This window comes from Sinocyclocheilus grahami, unplaced genomic scaffold (assembly GCF_001515645.1).
Source record: "Sinocyclocheilus grahami isolate Dianchi unplaced genomic scaffold, SAMN03320097.WGS_v1.1 scaffold331.1, whole genome shotgun sequence".
Taxonomy (NCBI): domain Eukaryota; kingdom Metazoa; phylum Chordata; class Actinopteri; order Cypriniformes; family Cyprinidae; genus Sinocyclocheilus; species Sinocyclocheilus grahami.
The window spans coordinates 325,481-343,579 of NW_015505510.1; the positions used below are offsets into that span (position 1 = coordinate 325,481).

At 34.0% G+C, this 18,099-nt stretch overlaps 1 long non-coding RNA gene across 1 annotated transcript in view; it reads right to left on the minus strand.

Annotated features, from left to right (window-relative positions):
- Positions 1–18,099, minus strand: part of LOC107602610 (uncharacterized) — a 106,195-nt gene that overhangs the window by 43,833 nt on the left and 44,263 nt on the right. The window lies entirely within an intron of this gene.

Genomic DNA, 18,099 nt, shown 5'->3' on the forward strand with positions numbered 1-18,099 from the left:
AACTCAAGGTGGTTACCTTGATAACATAGAAGCAAAATTCATGCTCACGGCTGGTAGGATTGCTGTGGCAAATAAAGCTTTGACTATTACCTCGGTATCTCTCTCTGTGCTGCTTTTGGTAAAACTGGGAATTATCAGGATCCAAAGATAAACAAAATATATTTAGTGGTATTCAGCTGATTCTTTCAGTTTTACATTAAATATTCTTTCTAATATCACGTCCTGTCACAATTTTACAAGCTTCCTCAGATAGCATTTTATCAGACCTCAGACCTTTTTTATGGTTTCCCTTTCATGTTTTTTGTCAATATGTTTCTTTCACAATCAGTCCTCTCCTCCATATTTGAAAATGAGTGAGGTCTGGGGTGGGGTTAAGAACTGCGCTATAATGACCCCTACAAATACAACTCATTATATACACTAAACACTTTAAAAGAGAAGCATGTAGATGTTTGTGAAATATTATTTGTTTTCTCTGTTTTGGAGGGATGAACACTGTTAAATTATACCATAGTTATTGCATCAAAATGTGTTAATACTTTACTATAGGTTAGGAATGGATAATTTTATCAGTTGTTTATTATTCATGCAACAATACATATTACTGTTATAGTTTTCATTAATAACCATTGCAATATAGACGATAACTTTGTCTAATGCTCTTATGAAAGTTTTTAGCATGACTTTGTGGAAATTTAACTAATAGGCCTACACTGAATGAAATAGCATAGCTTCTTCATGGCTGTTTGCATATTTCATTCATTCTGTAACCTTTGTTCTACAGATCTGTGTAATAGTGTTAAATGCTACCGTTTTTGGATGTTTTATTTTTGCCTACCGAATGTGATATCCTGTCAGCAATTACCTATCCATGGGCTTTTTTGATTGCCGTCAGTTTAAGTGCCGGCAATGCAGTGTTGCCAGATATTGCTATGAGGGGGGGGGGGGGGGGGGAAATATACGGTAGACATGTCCAAATAGGCTGGTATTAGCTGGCTCTGGCTCTCACTCACAGCTCTCTCAAGCCTCGTTCACTCCGCCAGCTCTCGCAGCGATTATCTTCATACTACAGACGCTAAGAGTTCTTGCAAACTGTCTACACTTAATTATACATGCAGACACTCAAATTTGTTTTAAACAACAAATTAGTCATTCAGAGAACAAGTTTTATTTCTGACAATGAAAAATTTTCCGAGCTCTGGAGCTCGATGGCCTCATTACTGGCTACGGGCATGCTCTCCTCAAACATGTTTAATATTTAATATTCATGAGGAGTGGGGTTTTGGTCCAGTGTGGGCGGAGCCAACCAATCGAGTGAATGTAAAATGTCTCATCACTTGCTGAGGCTGACAAAATGAGTCATTTATCATTTTAAATTGTTTTTAAAAATCGCATAAATTAAAATAATTAAAAAAATTGTCATGCTAAACGACACCTTTATAATCAAAACATTAGAAAAATACTTTACCATGGTACAGTGATTGTGTCAGATGGTAATATTGTGATATTTTGATATCTACAAAATTATAACATAAATTACATAAAAAAATAAACTGCATTAAATTACATTTAAAAAATAAAATTGCGTTTAAAAACTGTTACATTGAGGAACTTCATGCTAAACACAACCATGGTATTTTGATACAGTATATAAAAATGCTATGATTACCATGTACCTCACCCAAATACAAATTATTATGGCACAAAAAGTATGGTATTAGGATGGTGATATATCTTTTTTTAAAAGTAATACCATACTTTTTGTTAATGAAAAGTTTTAAATAAGAGGATGAATGTTTTTTTAACTATTATAGATAGTGTGGAGACAAAAATACAAGAAGCTCAAATCAAAGCTTAACATTTTTTCAAGCAGTTCCATTTCTCAGCAGGTTCTTTTCCAGGTTTTTTTTTATCTAACTATCTATCATGGCATTTAGATGCACCAACATTGATCATAATTTGAAAGCAAGAAAGACAGTGCATTTGGTGTGAAGCATTGAGACAGCGTTTAGCAAGAGCTTGAACGAGAAGCATTAAAAATGAATTGCCCTCCTTTAAAACTTTAATTGAAACAGTTTGACACAAAATGACCCCATGATAAACTCTCACATCTGATCAAAGAAACTACCATAGTAAAAGCATTAAACACTGTTGTGGTAGATACATTTTTACATGCTTTAACTGAATGCACTCCATAAAGATCCCACTTTAGTTGTCGGAAAAGTGAGCAATAATCCTTTATCAAAGACACCTTGAATAATGGGATTACCTTAAGATTTAAATGTGAACAAATTGGTTTATCATTTCCTACAGAGAGGGTCATTCTCTGAGATATCCGATCAATTTCATCTCCGTCCACTGCGTTTATGTATGCGCAGAAACCTTTGAGATTTTGTTTGAGCAGCACCGGACTGTGAGATGTATCACTTGTACAACTGGTTTTCAGATCAGGAACCACATATCGTTGGATCAAACCACTGTGCACTAAAACTGCATCTGGGCTAAATCAAGCCAAATGTTTTATTGAGCTGTGGCATCCATTATTCATCACGTCATTAACGGCTTGAGCAACTCCACCATAGAGCAGCATACCAATGAACCACATGAGAGAAAAGCAGAGAGAGAGAGAGGAATATTAATTCTTGTCTCTCGACTGCTGTAAAAGGTAACTTAAGTCTCATTAATTCTCTTGGCTGATCATTAAGAGGGAACTTTGCTGTGTTGGTTCACTGAAGAGCTGTATAGCGGTGTTTTCGCCATTTGGGATTTTAAACTGAATGCATCTCTGGCACAAGCTGGGAATAAGTCCAAAGGTACTACAAATGAACTAGGATTCCTGATAATACAGAGACATTATACAATGCAGGACAGACATTTCAAAATGAATGAGAGGAAATGATGACTGTAGGAAATGGAGGCTTTCAATTATAAGAGCCTGTTTTCTTATTTTCAAAGGCATCGCCTCGTTTTTAAAGCCAGGTTTAAGTGTAAAATGGACAGGAAGTTGTTTATCAGATTTCTTTTGCCGATTTGACATTAATTAAATATACAGTGATCTTGACAAACAGTTCTTTCCCAAAAGAAATAGACAGAGTCTGTACTTATATGTCACTGAAGAGGCTTACTTTAGAAATGACTTTGGTCTAACTGATTAGAAATGTAACAAGTTATAAATCTAAGAACACTGGAATAAGTCCAAATGTCAAAAAAGGTTAATACAGCGAAGTCCAAAAGTCAAAAATGGGATTTAAAATATAATTTGAACTTGGAAATATTCATTTTTATGATTTTGAGGGGGGGGGGGACATGTTGAAAAAACAAATCAATTCAAAATTGCATTAATGTGCTGTTCTTTTGCATGAATGTACTATTTTTTGTGACATAGATCATTCTTTGTAATACAATGCTGCAGTCATTGGAAGTGAAAAGAGCAAATGCTTAAACATTCTGAAATTGGTTTAAAATCATTTATAAAAATAGAAGCATTTTTACTAGTGATATAAAAAGTGGGATTTAGACCTTTAATGTTATTTAATGTTATTAATGTTATTTAATGACCCACTTTATGTGCTTACAGTAGCCAGTTTTGAATGCCAGTATTATAAAGTACCCTTTAAAGTTTATTTTATTTATTTTATATTTTATTTTATTTTATTTTTTGTTAGATTTTTTTTATTTGATTTGATTGATAGAAATTAATACTTTTATTTAGCAGGGATACATTAAATTGACAGAAGAAAGAATAATTCCTACTGTGTGTGTGTGTGTGTGTGTGTGTGTGTGTGTGTGTACAGTATGTATGTATGTATGTATATATATATATATATATATGTAGTGTATATATACACACACATAAGAATATATATATACACAAATAGGAAGAATATATATATGCTTTCACAGAATTCAGATTCCACAAAAATATTAAGCAGCACAGCTGATAATAATGTCATGTGACAATAAAGACTGGATTAACGTCTGCTAAAACTTCAGCTTTGCCATCACAGTAATATAATAAATATATTATAACAGAAAATAGTTATTTAAAACTGTAATAATATTTCACAATATTACTGTTTTTAACATATGTTTGATGTTTTTTTTGTTTTTTAATCAGTCAATCACAAGAGACTTTCTTTCATTTTTTTTTTAATTACCGACCCCAAACTTTTGAACGGTAGTGTCACATGCAACAGCATTAATAGAACACGTGCACATTGTAGCTCAAATTATGCATATTTTCTTCTGATGAATCTCAACCAGTTTCCCCTTTGCGCCACAAGGCAGGAAATGCGAGATTCGCCTCAGATTTGGCAGGTGGCTTTTGCTGCCCCTCTGTCTCCTCTAACACCGCATCAGGCAGAGAGAGAGAGTCTCACAGGACGCCATGGCTGTCAGATGGGGGTCAGAGAGCACAGCGGAACAGGCACAGTGTAATCAGCGCTGGCGTGGAGTAATAACAAAAGTGTTTACAAGGAGATGCCCCACTGAGATTCCTTCTCATATCCTGGGCCACGTGCGCCTCCGCTCAACTCATAAAAACACATAAATAAGCACATAAAGATGAAGAAGCTTGAACGCACACACAAATCCACAAACACACTAGTATTTTTCCACATACACACATATTGTAAACATGATACAGAAAATTTAGCTTCCGCTGTAAGCATGAAATACGGCACCTTTCGGAAACATTGGCTGTACTCATAATGTTCCCAGTAAAAATTCCAGCAGCAGGTTAGCTTGTTCCCAACGGAACCATAAATTTGCAGGTTATCCAAGAGACCTCCCTCGCTGCTCCCTTTTTTTAATGAACCATGAGTTTTAGAATGAACATCCATCTTCCTCGTTGGCAGTGAGAAATGACACTGACCAGGGGAAGTTGAGGTCACCCAAGGTCAGAGCCGTGTCAGCCAATGCTGTTCTCTTAAAGCACCCTAGACTTTTTAAGTCCCAACTGTAATTTCCCATGAAATATATCCTTTCCCCTACCACGATCAAGTCTATAAAACCCCTTTAAAAGTCAAGGTCATTTCTTATCAATGGTAAATCCCGGCATAACGTAACGCCTGACTCCACGGCACCTCAATATCTAAACTCTTTATGGAAAATAGCGTTGGTAAGAACTCGTGGGCGGATGGAAGAGGTTAGATTATTGCTGAGATGGATTCTTAATGCTCATTTCTTATTTTGCGGTCCGCGGCCCCCTTTAGCCAATCAATCTGAGCTGTGTCAGCAGGAGGTTAAAGCAGCTAATCTGGGAGGATGTAAACAGATGCTCACATTTCAGTAGGCCATCTTTTACACTAAGGTGAGTATAGACAGAAGATGGAATAGACAGAAGACGATAGGCAAATGACTTTGATCATGTGTGGTTTCTATAAGACGTGAATGAATGAGCATGATAAGAGGTGAAATGAAAGGAACCTGAGCCTGGAGGTGAGGGATGAAATATGATGATACAGAAAGACAATACACCTGTACACACACACACACAGACACACACAGTGAATGTTTTATTAAGTAGTAGGATATAGTATATTATATTATTATATTATATTATATTATTCTAATATGCTGATCTGATGATGATCAAGTAACATTATTATTATTATTATAGTTGAAATCAGTTATGCTGCTTAACAATTTTTGGGAATTTGTGATACATTTTTCATGATTCTATGATACAAAGAATGTTCAAAAGCAATTATTTGAAATATAAATATTTTGTAACAACAATATTCTTTACTGTCATTAGTATATATGATCAATTTAACGCCCTTGCTTACTAAAAGAGTGGCCTATTAATTTATTTTAAATGTATTTTTACCATCTATGTGGCTATCAAATTAATCCATAGTGCCAAAAAGTGAAAATTTGCTAAACAAGGAATCTGTTGTTGCATTTAGTGAATGTAATGTTACTTAGTAAATTTAAGACAATGGTTGAGACCACTTAAAAACCTGAATGCATTGTTTTGCCTTGATTTTTCACATTTCTTGACAAATTATTTTTTATAGTGTACAATGTAATATTTTTATACTACCTTTAAAAAAGAGGACATCCTCAAAAGGAGTTTTTGTAAGATTTAACCAACTTCTGTTTACAAATGTGTTCCCAAAATATTAAGTCAGTATACACACACACACACACACACACACACACACACAAACACACACACAGTAGTTTGCCTAACCTGCTCTCATCAGCACAATATCCAGTCCTGTTTTGAACAGCAAACACATGATTAATGGGCATCATTCATCTTACAGCCAACTTCTCTCTGGTTCTTCCAGGACATCCTCAAAAGGAGTTTTTGTCAGATTTAACCAACTTCTGTTTACAAATGTGTTCCCAAAATATTAAGTCAGTATACACACACACACACACACACACACACACACACACACACACACACACACAAACACACACACAGTAGTTTGCCTAACCTGCTCTCATCAGCACAATATCCAGTCCTGTTTTGAACAGCAAACACATGATTAATGGGCATCATTCATCTTACAGCCAACTTCTCTCTGGTTCTTCCTTTAAACCACATCAAGAGATTCCGTAATTAATCACAAACCTGCAAACAAAACAATCAGCCATACAAAGCAAAGAAGCAATGGAATAAATCATTCTAACAGTACCCATGAGCTCATTCAAGACATTTCTCACAGTTGTGCTACTGTAAATGCAGAAACATCCACTTGACCAATGTCTGTAATAAGGCACTGAACTCAGTCTCACGCACATGAAAGTTCAGCTCTCAAATGCAATCAGAGAAAATTGCACCACATGCTGAGTTCCCAGAATACTTCGAACAAGTCCCCATTGTCCTGACTAATTACCATTCCCATCTAAGGATCAGAAAAAAGAGATATCTTTTGTGAAAGAGTCAAAACAGAAACAAAAATGTGGATGTTTGTGTCAGCAGTATACGTTGAAAGGCTCGAATGGAACCTTGCCTCTTTTTGACGATTCAAAATAGCTAATTTACTGGAACATTCTCCTATGTATTATGCAAAATGAAAGATTATTTTCCTGTCACACAAACACAATCTACTAAAGCATAAATACTATTCCAGAAATGTTGACATTTAATGATTGCCCTCAGTATTGAATTCCAGCGCCACATTAGTTTAATTCATTCATTCAGCATTACCATCTCATTTACTGGGCACTGGCATTATTAATTATTCATCCTTGTTGTATAGGGTATCGCCATTATGTCATATTTTTTTCCATTTGCCTGCCTGTATGATTTCTAGAAGCTGGCAAGTTCATAAATCTTCCTCTTACTCATGGCTGCCTCCTTACCCTTTCCCATGGGGTAAAGAAACTGACTAGTAAAGCTTCTCTTCCACTCCCTAAGCTCAGGCTGAAAGTCATGCCCACCAGACCATTGACAGCACATGATGAGAAAGCCCCAATGCCTGTGTGGAAGTGGGCCGAGATGCAAGACTGCAGCTGGTGGGACGGAGAAGATGGGGAGGGGAGGTTACTGAACCTGGACCGTACTGCCGTCCCACTGGAATAGTTCAGACTAGCGCCTATAAATGTTTTAAAGCATTTATATGGGTCATGGTCCAGGTCTAAGGATAGACTGTGGAAAAAATGAAGGAGGGAATAAACAGGAAAATGCGGGTTTCTTGATGGTGGTGCATTATCTTTTTCATTTTAACCTCGGCCTCCTATTGACTTTCAGGAGGAATAAGGTGCATCAGCTGACATCAGCGGTTTCATCAACGCTCTTGATGTCTTTCGACCACCTCAGCACTCATCTCTGAAGAATTACTGAGTGCACCTTCAAGAGGTTAAAAAAACTACACATTTTCACTTTTTCCCCCACATATTTTCTGACAAAACTGCCTTGAAGGAATAGAATCCAACCCACTCAAAAATTAATGTTTGCCATTCAAGATGTAAATGAGTTTGTTTCTCCATAGGAAGAGTTTTGGCGTTACATCACTTCCTCACGAATGCATCCTCTGCAATGAATGGGTGCTGTCAGAATGAGAGTCCAAACAGCTCATAAAAACACCACAATAATCCGCAACACAACTGAAAAGTGAAAAGCTGTGTTTATAATAAACAAATCCATCATTAAGGTGTTTAATTGTGTACTGAGATGTTATTATCAGCTGACGGCACCCATTTTGACGGTATCCATTCACTGCAGAGGATCCATTGGTGAGCAAAAATGATACATTTTTAAATCAACACATTTTTGTGGTAATTTGTCTGAATTTTTTTTATATATATATATATATATATATATATATATATACACATACACGTGTGGCATGCAGGCAATACTATTAGGATATGCTTCCAAGTAAATAAACAAATAAAATTAATGATCAAATTTGCAAAGAGAAAATGCATTGATGCAATTCTATTGTAGTACATAGTATGAAAACGATCAAAAATATTTTCTCAATTTTCTCTGAAACAATATAAAATTGCTCCGTAAACAATGAATTCCAATTAACTTGTTACAGATGCAGCAAAAAATATGATGATGCAGAAGAAACATGTGAATAGCAATGTGTTAAATGGGGCAATTTCTGGAGCACTTCAGCAGGGCTCTCCTCTGCAAGGTGAACGAGAAGGAATCTTAAAAGGGAAATCAAAAGGTCACATGCTTAAAAACAGCATATTATTGGTTACTTTAAAGACTGTCCTTTTATTTCCAACAACACATTATTTGAAGTTTTTTTTAAATATGCCTACACCGTACCATACAGTGTTTTAACAGTGTGTGATGAACAGCAGTGGAGGTTGCATCACTTTGCAATTTACTGTAATCGGACGTCTCTAAATGAATGCACGCATCGCATTTCCACCTTTGCGAGTTATTAGTAATCAGCTTTCAAGCATTACGCGGATACATTACAGCTCAAGGGCGTTGACGGAGTTGTTATTGTATGTGGTTATCGTGCCGTGCTAATGCATTAAACATAGCTGTTATCTTCTTGACCGTAGATGCATATCCTATGCATGATAACAGGATGTGGCCTGTCTGCACCGCAAGCATTCAAGTGCATATAACCTTACAATCACCGAGTGTGTACGTGTGCACACATCTATCTCTCACTGAACCATTTATGCAAAAGCTGAGCCATGTATTAAAGTTGGCATAAGCTTGCTGCGGGCCTGCATGTTTAGATTGATGATACCGGAGTAAAGGTTGGGATTTGTTTAGCTCCATGGCAGTCCACCCGCCGACTGATTTCTATTAATGACCTTATTATGGAACCAGAGCATTCAGACAAGCTGTTTACCTGCTCGGGGCACACGCCACTGCTAGAACTGATTGCACACATTCATCAATAAGAACTAGAATCCAATAATCCAATACTGGCTCCTGCTCGGCGTGCACCACAGACTGTTCAGCAGTCTTCTCTCCAATGAGTTTATGAGGATAAAAATGAGGCACTTAATCCAGAGCGGGCACAGATCACACCAGGCAGACAGCCAGATCCCTCTGCATCATCATCATCCTGGTGCAGAGAGAGAACAGAGAGAAAGAGAGAGCTTCGGGGCGATTGCTGAGCGAGATCGGAGGCGCCGTTGAGTTGAGGCTGCTGGGTCAAGACCAGTAGAATATGCGGGTGGTGTTTGACTGACAGCTCAGGTTGGAACCTGGTAAGACTGAAGCAGTAGCAGTGTTCACTAATATATATTGGATTTACTGTTTTGATGCCTGACGCAAGCACTTGCCCTCTTTTGCTACAGTACTGAAGATCTGAACCTATGAAGAAATGGCCAAATAGTGAGCTTTCAACATTTTGAGTCACCTTAGGCACCAGATGCACAGGCTGTTTCTAAGATGCCTTGCTTCAGCTAAATTCTAAGGCAGCATTAATTGACAATTAATTAATTGAAAAAAAATTATAATAAATGCTGTTCTATTGAATTTGAATCCTGAAAAACAAAAAGGAGCACCTTTTCAACAAAAATATTAAGCAACACATGTTTTTTAAACATTAATATTCTTATAATTCTATGCCAAAAAGTTGATAACAATGGTTTAATATTATTACAAATACTTTTTTTATAAATTACTTATTTTCAATTACATATACAATATTTAAAATAAAATATTTGTATATTTAAAAATGTAATATTAATATTTAAAATATTTTTAAAAAGAAACCAGTTAATTTATAATGTAATAATATTTCACAATATCACAATTTTATTGTATTTTTTATCAAATAAATGCAGACTTGGTGAGCATTAGACACTTCTTTTAAAAACATTAAAAAATTCTACTGACTCAAGACTTTTGAACGGAAATACTTTACATATTTTTAAAAACAAACTATTTTTTTCCAGTGCAATAATTGCTGAAAATTCAGCTTTGCCATGACAGGAAAATAAAAAATAAAAAATAATATATATATATATATATATATATATATATAGTTATTTATTTATTTATTTTTTTTTGTGTGTGTTCCACAAGAGAAAGAATGGTGAGGAAACAAACATGTTCAAACATATTGAAATAAGACATAAATACAAGATATTAAGGGATATGTATTATTATTTTCTCTATATCCTATATATATATATATATACTTTATTTATTACAGTTAGTTGTACTTTCAATCTTGTGAGCATGAGACTGCTTTCAAAAACAAAAAATCTTACAGAAATAGTTTTTTTCAAATCATAAATGTTTTTACATTTCTATACTTTAGAACTGATAAAAAAAAAATTTATATTACTAAAAATAAAAATTTTTCCCAATATGTGAATATAGATTTACAGTATTATTAATATCAGAATAAAGAGAGGATGGTACTGCCAAACTCCATTGAAATCGAGTGTCCCATGAGGAGTGCCATTTACGTAGTGACCTGAGATGCTGCTTAGTAAGAGCGTTCCAAATCAGTCACTTACAGGTTCCTTCTCAGTTAGGATGCTGCCTTAAAAAGAAGCTGTCTGTGTAAACAGTAAGGCAGGTCACTAGGTTTGGGAACAGAACCCATGAGGCATTTATGTCCTGTTCTAATGCTTAAAAGCTCACAGTTTGTCATTTAATCTAAAACACAAGCTGACTACACACCACAGGCTTCAGCAGCTCTTGGCACAACTGGAGCTGTCCAGTGCTGAAACTCTGACTCATACTGTATGGCATCTTAAATATCACACTACATTATATGTGCACATTACTTTATATATTTTAAAACGTTAACTGAATATTGCCAGTACTGACTTAAATGTTCTATGCCCAGCTGTCCCCATGTTTATAGCAAGTCGTGACATGGCCCACATTTTTCCACATTCTCTTTGCAGAAAATGATGTGTATTCTGCAGAATTTATTTATGCATGGTAGAACTGAGAGACTTTACTGTTATTGGTAGCTGGAAGAACTAGGAAACTATGTTTATTTATTTTTTATTTTTACATTGTAAATTTAAATAAATAAATAAATGCCGTTCTTTTGAACAGAGTAATGGCTGCCAAAAATTCAGCTTTCCCATTACAGGAATAAATTACATTTTAAATATATTAAAATAAAAAAACAATTAATTTAAATTGTAATAATCCCAAACTTTTGAATGAGAGTGAACAAAATTTGAATGTTAACCCCTTAACTGTCACCTGTACGACCTGTGGGATGCTTGGCACTCTTTTTTGTTGTTGTCCTTTTTCTCTATTAAATCTTTTAGTAATCATCATAAATCATATATCATTTGAATGCTTAGAAGTCCAAGATTCATCCTGTGAAGACCATTTTGAAATCGGACATTGAGTTAAATTGGAAATGGTACTTTAAAATCTTTTGGCGGTCTCCTCTCCCTTAGTGGGTGGTGTCAAGTGTGATATTACAAAATGCATTACGCTCTTTTACAATCAAAAATTGTTATAATCTTGACAAAAAACATATCATTGGAAAGGTCTGAGTCTCAGGATTCCATATTTAGTTATTCTCATTATTTTGAGATAGAAGTAATATTGACAGAGAAATCTAGACATTTGTAACAGAAAAATGCAAAAAAATATTTAATGGAGTTTGGATTGCTCCCAGTGGCTGTTTGTGGTATAACGCCCTAAATAAAATATCACAGGAACCTCAATTTTTTTCATATCAACTTCAAATTTGCAACATAACTTATTTAGACATAAGGCTTTAATTTGATACCAATTTTAGAGTAAAACCTGTTATGTAAAATATGTATTATATATAAAATAAAATAAAATTAATATAGTGCATTTTCTTTACAGTAAATTTAAACTACCATAACTTTTTGATACTTTACTTCAAGAAATTCCACTTTTGCGATAATCTGCTGATTTTCTTCTTTAGAAAGAGACCAACCTTATGTCTGTATTCCAAAGTGTTTATAAATTACAACAATTTAAGTTTGGATAGTGCACCTGCATGCCTATTTTAAAAAATGGGGGGTGACCGTTATTAAGCACTTGAAATTAGTGGAAATCCTATTCATGTCACCTAAAAGTCTTTAATTACAGTTTTAAAAAATGTATATGCATACATAATACAGTAGGCTATGGAATACAAATCAGTAGCAGAGCAAACGTATCAAGAGGCCTAAAAATGAAACATAATTTCATGAATTAGAAGTCCTAATTTGTGCATTTATTGTATCATAGTCTTCCTGTGATTGTGAGCCATTATTCTCAGTATTTAATCCTCCCTGGTCTAATATACTTAGTTTTAACTGATAATGAAGCATTAACATTACAGCTGAATGAAACATTTAATGCTGTGTCAATGTAATTGTAAAAAAAAAAAAAAAAAAAACCTTGAGTGATCAAAAACAACAGACCTCATGTTTTGTATTCTAGCAATACAGTAATTGACAGATCTACCAAGGCAAAAATTAAACAACAATTGCATGATTCACTCCAAATAGTAGTAATCAAAAGATCAGAGGGAGTGGGGGTTGCATTTTAATTGCCAGCTAATTTAGCTTAAACTGCAGACTTAGCACCCCATGAATTAAACAGTGAAAGTGGTATTTCATCAGCAGAGTGGAGGCGTGCATCTTTTTATTGTTCCATAATTAATGGTCCCAGTTTTCGCACTGCACTAAAAGACAAATGGGGGCATTTTTGCCATGACCTAATTGGAGCCTCCTGTCTAAAATTACATGTTAGCAAGTAGAGGTTGGAAAATAACTGCAAATGGGTCATCAAGTAGCACTACTGGCCTGTGAAAGTTACCCCAAAAGCAAAGGGTGACTTAACCACCTCACTTTAAAAGGCAGATTTAAACTTTCTGATTTTACTGAAGAAATGTCCTTGCTCTCATTTTCTTATATTTATAGTTCAAACATGCACAATGTCAAAGATGGGCCTCTTTAAATAATCAACAATAGTCCAACTTAGGGAGAATAAATCATAACCAACATGATTTAGTCATTAGTATTTGTAGGTTGGAGGGGTTTTATGGTTAACTAAAACTAAAACCATAAAGAAAGTATTAATAAATGTAACAATTAAGAAATGATAACTGAAATAAAATAAAATACAAAATACAAAAAAATTAGTTTTGATGTACTAAAATAACTAAAAATAAATCTGAAATAAAAAAAACATTTATAAACACAAAGACAAAAAAATAAACAACAACATTACTAAAATGAAAATGGAAAATACAAAAATAAAAAATAAAAATATTTTTAAAAACTATCATACTGTAGTAGTATTTCAATGATACTAAAATGACACCGGTAGCATGACAAAATCTTGTTTTTTGTCAAAATCTTGAAATGTTTTTGCATTTCAACAACTAAATAAATTAAATTTCCAAAGGAATCACATCTATTTACAGTAGCACAGTTATCGCATTGATGCAGAGATTTTTGTGCAACTAAAATTGGACCTTACATTGAACACTAGACCAAATGTATAAAATTTTAGGTGCTGTCAAAAAATTTAATCATATGGTTCAGTATCTCTCCAAAAATATATTTTGGATATTCAATAATAAAGTCAAAAGCCAAAACAATCCACAATATGACAAGCAGAGAAACACTGTAAACCATCTATACTGTGTTCTAGAAGGCAGCTTGATTTTCTCCTTCCCGCATTACCACGGCAGTAATGATGGAGGTTTTGTTTTTGTAAGGTGAGTGATGTATCTGGAAAGCTGAGATGAGGGTGGAATGCAGACAGATCCATTACTGAGCCATTAGACACACTTCTAATGAGCGAGTCATCATAAACATCACAATAATTCACAAGTAATCCACATGACTCCAATCCATCAGTTAATGTCTTGTTTAATACAAACATGCAGCTTTCACGACGTCAACTGATGAATTTGTGGAACTTAATTTTTGGGTGAACTATTCCTTACAAGTTTGTACAGAAGTGTGAGAAATGTTTAATGTTTTATACCTTTTCTGCCTAAATAAATGTACAATAAGTAAAATAATTTAGAATTCAAATTAATTTAGAACTAACATATAAAGAAAAAATACTATTTTTCAAAAGTCAGTCAAAAGTCTGTAAAGTTCCATTAGAACTATATTATTTACTACAGCAACACTTTGGCAAAAACTGAACTTTTTAGAACTAATTAAAATGTGCTGCCATCTGTTTAATTGATCCATTTTTCAGTCACTAATGTTAAGCTTCCCTGCATGACTGATAAAGCCAAACATAAATAACTGATAAAGCCATGCTAGGAGATAAAAAGCGTTTTCTGGAATACTATAATAATTTAGTGTTGAAGCACATCGTTGTTTTTGGCTTGGTTGTTAATTTAAATAATATTTTAAATAATTTAAATCTCTTTTTTTCTGCGCATTTTTCAATTATCGACGGATGACTTTAGTATAGGACGTGTTTTGGCCCTTAATGTAACTGCGGTATAAAACCATCATTTGGAACATGTGCTAATTTAGGATTAAATGCTGACTTTATTACCCTCATTTGTCATCCAGCAGGTTGTTAAGGTTCTATCCTGAGCATCAGTTTGGTTAGAAAGAGCCTGGCTTAATGCAGATAAGTGACAGGCATCATTACATTGGTAATGAAGGAAAAGGGAATGAATTATAAATAGCCTCTCATGGTCCAGCAGTGTCCTACATGCTGTAATTGAAACATGTACTCTCGAGAGATTCTTCCAGGGGAGAACTGTAAAAAAAATATCAGAGGCAACTGCTGTTTTAAGTGTCCACATTTACCAAGAATTCACGTTGAACTCATTTCTAAATGAGAGAGACTGACAGTACTGCAAAGATGGTAGAATACAGCTGAAATTACTTGACCCTTAGGGCCAGGCAAAGCGTTTTCCTGTTTTCTCAAACACAAAGAAAATTAAATATAACTTAAATATAAATATATAAAATGCACACTTTGACTTTAGTATAGGACGTGTTTTGGCCCTTAATGTAACTGCGGTATAAAACCATCATTTGGAACATGTGCTAATTTAGGATTAAATGCTGACTTTATTACCCTCATTTGTCATCCAGCAGGTTGTTAAGGTTCTATCCTGAGCATCAGTTTGGTTAGAAAGAGCCTGGCTTAATGCAGATAAGTGACAGGCATCATTACATTGGTAATGAAGGAAAAGGGAATGAATTATAAATAGCCTCTCATGGTCCGGCGGTGTCCTACATGCTGTAATTGAAACATGTACTCTCGAGAGATTCTTCCAGGGGAGAACTGTAAAAAAATATCAGAGGCAACTGCTGTTTTAAGTGTCCACATTTACCAAGAATTCACGTTGAACTCATTTCTAAATGAGAGAGACTGACAGTACTGCAAAGATGGTAGAATACAGCTGAAATTACTTGACCCTTAGGGCCAGGCAAAGCGTTTTCCTGTTTTCTCAAACACAAAGAAAATTAAATATAACTTAAATATAAATATATAAAATGCACACTTATTATACTAATAAATACTTCATATTAAGATTTTTTTTTTTTACATTTTTGAAGAAGAAGTTTCTTATGCTCATCAAGGCTGTATCTATTTGATCAAAAATACAGAAAAAAATATAATTTTGTGAAATATTATTGCAATTTAAAATAACAGTTTTCCATTTTAATATACTTTAAAACATAATTTATTCCTGTGAAGCAAAGCTGAATTTTCAGCATCATTACTCCAGTCGTCAGTCACATGATCCTTCAGAAATAATTCTAATATGCTGATTTAGAATCATTGTTGGAAACGGTTGTGCTGCTTAATATTTTTGGGGACCTGTGATACTTTTTCAGGATTCTTCGATAAATAAAATGCTAAAATGAACAGCATTTATTCAAAATAGGGGTTATTTGGGGTCAGTAAATTAAGTAAGTATTTGGCAAGAATGCGTTAAACGGATATAAAGTGATAGAAAATACTTACATGTTAGAAAAGATTTCTATTTTGAATAAATGTTGTAGCTTAATGCAGATAAGTGACAGGCATCATTACATTGGTAATGAAGGAAAAGGGAATTAATTATAAATAGCCTCTCATGGTCCGGCGGTGTCCTACATGCTGTAATTGAAACATGTACTCTCGAGAGATTCTTCCAGGGGAGAACTGTAAAAAAAATATCAGAGGCAACTGCTGTTTTAAGTGTCCACATTTACCAAGAATTCACGTTGAACTCATTTCTAAATGAGAGAGACTGACAGTACTGCAAAGATGGCAGAATACAGCTGAAATTACTTGACCCTTAGGGCCAGGCAAAGCGTTTTCCTGTTTTCTCAAAAACAAAGAAAATTAAATATAACTTAAATATAAATATATAAAATGCACACTTATTATACTAATAAATACTTCATATTAAGATTTTTTTTTTTTACATTTTTGAAGAAGAAGTTTCTTATGCTCATCAAGGCTGTATCTATTTGATCAAAAATACAGAAAAAAATATAATTTTGTGAAATATTATTGCAATTTAAAATAACAGTTTTCCATTTTAATATACTTTAAAACATAATTTATTCCTGTGAAGCAAAGCTGAATTTTCAGCATCATTACTCCAGTCGTCAGTCACATGATCCTTCAGAAATAATTCTAATATGCTGATTTAGAATCATTGTTGGAAACGGTTGTGCTGCTTAATATTTTTGGGGACCTGTGATACTTTTTCAGGATTCTTCGATAAATAAAATGCTAAAATGAACAGCATTTATTCAAAATAGGGGTTATTTGGGGTCAGTAAATTAAGTAAGTATTTGGCAAGAATGCGTTAAACGGATATAAAGTGATAGAAAATACTTACATGTTAGAAAAGATTTCTATTTTGAATAAATGTTGTACTTTTTATGTTTTTATTCATCAAAGAATCAAAGAAAAAGTATCACAGGTTCCAAAAAAATATTAAGCAGCACAACAGTTTCAACATTGATAATAAATTAGCATATTAGAATGATTTCTGAAGGATAATGCGACACTGAAGACTGGAGTAATGGCTGATGAAAATTCAGTGCTGTGTCAAAGAAATAATTTATATTTTAAATCATATTAAAAAGGAAACCAATATTAGAAATTGCAATAATATTTTACAACATTACTGTTTTCTGTATTTTTGATCAAATAAATACAGCCTTGATGTGCAAAAAAAAAAAATATTTAAAATCTTGATCCCAAACTTTTGAATGGCAGTGTATATCAAATATATCAATTCAATACATTGCAGAAATAAATTAAACAAACTATTGTAGAAATACATGACATATAATATTACATCATATTTATTTCCACTATTATTTTGTCATTTATTTCTATGTCTTATTAGGGTCTGACCAAAAAAATTTACATCCTGATTATCAATTCATCCGTCCTTGACATAGCTTGAATATAAAACACTGAGCTTTCGTCTGTACTGTGAAAAGTTAGCCAAAGTTTTCCTAAGGGGCCATTGAAGAATTAGCTCTTCCTTCTTTTCTTGGCAGACTCACCCATTCAGAGTGTCCCATGGCACCAATTATTCCTCATGCTTCTAAAAGTTACACTTGCTAGACTTCTTCATAATAGCAGTATGTGCAGGTAGATCAATAGAGCAATAGCGGAAAAGAAGAGGAACGGGTTACAAGAGAGCAATTTGTTGACGACACAGTGCCGATAATAATTGCTGAGTGAATATCATGCCAGGGCATCAGCTT